Source organism: Gastrolobium bilobum, unplaced genomic scaffold, assembly GCF_033153095.1.
Source record: "Gastrolobium bilobum isolate Gb01-03AN ecotype WA unplaced genomic scaffold, APGP_CSIRO_Gbil_v1 utg196412, whole genome shotgun sequence".
Taxonomy (NCBI): Eukaryota; Viridiplantae; Streptophyta; class Magnoliopsida; order Fabales; family Fabaceae; genus Gastrolobium; species Gastrolobium bilobum.
The window spans coordinates 43,219-46,551 of NW_026899398.1; the positions used below are offsets into that span (position 1 = coordinate 43,219).

At 38.8% G+C, this 3,333-nt stretch overlaps 1 non-coding gene across 1 annotated transcript; it reads right to left on the reverse strand.

Annotated features, from left to right (window-relative positions):
* Positions 1–1,039: 1,039 nt before the first annotated feature.
* On the reverse strand, positions 1,040–1,146 carry LOC133290340 (small nucleolar RNA R71). The gene has a single exon (XR_009748632.1). It is a non-coding gene; the product is annotated as a small nucleolar RNA R71 (small nucleolar RNA).
* Positions 1,147–3,333: the final 2,187 nt, after the last annotated feature.

Here is a 3,333-nt window from a genome sequence, read left to right on the forward strand (position 1 = left end):
ATTTTTAATTTTTTTTTAATTTTTAAATTTTTACTTTTTAAATTTTTAACTTTTAAACTTTTTTATTTATTTTATTTTTTTAGAGTAAATATCTTTTTTGGTCTTCAGCAAATTTCACGATACCCACTTTAGTCCCTGGCAAATAAAAAGGCCCATTGTAGTCCCTAAGAAAATCAAAATGGACCCATTTAGTTGAAATCGTGGTCCCTCACAAATTCAAAAAAGACCCATATTAGTCCTCAAAAGGACTAAAATTGGTCCATTTTAAATTTCTTAGGGACCACGATGAACTTTTCTATTTGCTAGGGACTAAAGCGGGCATTGTGAAATTTGCTGAGGACCAAAAAGGATATTTACTCATTTTTTTATTATTTTAATTTTTTTTAGTTTTTAATTTTTTTTTTTTAAATTTTAATTTTTTTTTTTTCAGCGTTATTCTGCATTTTCTGTTTTCTATTTTCTGCATTTTCTATTTTTCTGCATAATCTTTTACTCTTAGTTTATGTGAGGTACTGTTAACCCACAATCCTTGCAGTTTGATCCTGAGATAGAAAAGACAGCCAGAAAACTCAGAAAAAGCGCAAAAGAAAGAAAAGCAAAAGAAGCAAAAGCATCAAGCTCGACGGAACTGAAGGAAGAAACGATGGCTGATAACAACGCAATTCAGAATCCTCTGAGGACGTTGGGAGATTACATGACTTCGGCCCGAGTTCCGCAGACGGCGAGTATTGTTAGACCCAGCGTGGGAGCTAACAATTTTGAGCTTAAACCGGCACTACTGCAACTAATTCAAAAAGATCAGTTCGCTGGAGGAAGCACAGAAGACCCTTACAGTCATCTTGAAAATTTTCTGCTTTATTGCGACACATTGAAGATGAATGGAGTCTCAGGTGACACCATTTTGCTCAGACTATTCCCATGCTCACTGAAGGAAGAAGCAAGAGGGTGGCTGCGGCCACTGCCTCAAGGAAGCATCACCAACTGGGATGATTTGGCTACAAAGTTCTTGGCCAGATTCTTCTCCGCCTCAAAGACGGCAAGGCTCAGAGCAGAAATCACTGCTTTTGAACAAAAAGAAAGTGAATCCTTGTACGAGGCATGGGAAAGAATCAAAGGATTGCTCCGAAAGTGTCCCCAACATGGCATGGAAGCTTGGGAGAAGGGACGTATCTTCTTCTAAAGAATGACGCCGAGCACAAGAACCTTGGTGAATGCTGCAGTAGGACGATCACTGAAAACAAAAACTCTAGAGGAAGCATTGGAATTGCTGGAATCTCTAGCTTCTCAGGAGTTCGATAATGCTCCAGTCCCAAGCAGGAGAGCAGGGATCATGAAGCTTGATGGCTATGATGCAATATTGACCCAGAATGAACAAATATTGAAAATAAATAAGAAGCAATAAGCATAATTAGATGCTCTTACAAAGCAAATTGCTAATTCTCAAGTTTCTTCTGTTAATAATTCTCAAATTACTTGTGGTATTTGTGCAGGTACTCATGCAACTAAAGACTGTGAATTTATGAGAGCACCTGAAACTGCTGAAGTAAACGGACTCTGGTTTGATCAGAAGAACCAGAATGATCTAGGGAGGAACCAGTATGGGAATGACTACAATCAAGGGTGGAAGAATCAGAATCAACATCCACGGCTGAGTTACAATTCCAACCTCCCCTTCCAGTGCAACCACATACCCCACAACAAAGTAACACTTCTGAGTGGGAGAAAGCTTTTGCACAGCTATGCAAGACCACTTCTGATTACATACAAGGTGCAAATGCTTTCAGAGAGGACACATCTGCCTTCATGCAAGAGACTATATCAGCAATCCGAAACCAAGAAGCTTCTATCCGAAATTTGGAAACTCATATTGGCCAGTTGTCAAAGCAATTTTCTGAGAGAGCTCATGGTACTTTTCCAAGCAACACAATTGTCAATCCAAGGGAGCATTCAAATGCAATCACCACTAGGAGTGGGATAGTCATTCAGCCTATAGAGGAGCAGCCCGAAGAAAAGAAGAAGGATGAAGAAGCATCAGTTGAAGAAGAGAAGAAAGAAAAGGAAAAAGGATACAATTGAAGTTGACAAAAACAATCCTGAAAAAGCCAAAAATAAACTATTCAAGTGGGAGAAGAAGAAAGCTCTAGAAAGACAGGACAAGCCATTGTATCTCTCCCCATATGCTCGAATCCCTTATCCTCAGAGATTAAAGAAAGATATTCAGAAGCAACAGTATTCAAAGTTTCTAGACATATTCAGGAGGTTGCAGATCAACATTCCTTTTGCTGAAGCTTTAGAGAACATGCCCAACTATGCAAGGTTCATGAAGGATCTATTATCAAGGAAGCGTAAGTTGCACGAATGTGAGACGGTGAATCTGACGAAGGAATGTAATGCTATCATCCAAAAGAAGTTACCTACCAAAGTCAAGGATCCAGAGAGCTTCAGCATTCCATGCACTATAGGCAAAGTGGAAGTGGACAATGTTTTATGTGATCTTGGAGCTAGCATCAATGTCATGCCACTCTCCATGATGAAGAAGCTGAGGATTACTGAAGTGAAGCCCAGAAAGACGATAGTGCGACTGGCTGACCGCTCTTCAAAGCAAGCTTATGGCATCATTGAGGACATATTGGTAAAGGTAGACAAATTCATCATTCCTGTTGATTTTGTCATCCTTGACATTGAAGAAGATGCCACAATTCCTATGATTTTTGGAAGACCCTTCTTGGCAACTTCAAGAGCACTGATTGATGTACTTAAAGGTGTGTTGATCTTACGGGTAGACGGAGAGCAATCAGTATTCAAGTTCTTTGACAAAGAAATCCCCTCATCTGTAGCTCAACCGAAAGATCTAGTCTAAGGAGTCTTCTCAAGAAAGTAAGCCAAAGGTTAAAATGGAGAAGCCCAAGAGCAAGGGAAAGCATATAAATACCAAATTCAAAGTTCTTGAGGCTACTTTATCTCACTCATATACACAAGAGCACTACGGTAGGACACAATTTCTGAATGATGGAGCTTGGTTATCACCAAGCTCATGCTTTGAGCCACTATGAAAGTAGATCAGGTACGTCAGGCTCGTGACGTTAAACAAGCGCTAATGGGTAGGCAAACCCACACTTTACTATTTTATTTTAATCTCACTATTACTTTGAATTAAATAAAAAAATTACAAAAATATAGGAGAAGGTGTTGAGACTAATGGCTATCATTGAGTGAATTTTACAGGTGAAGAAAAGGGAACAAACAACAAGAGAGCGACTAGTTGTTTTTATTTCTCACACGATTTCTTTTTAGATTTAAATCTATTGCTGAGGACAACAATTTTTAAATATG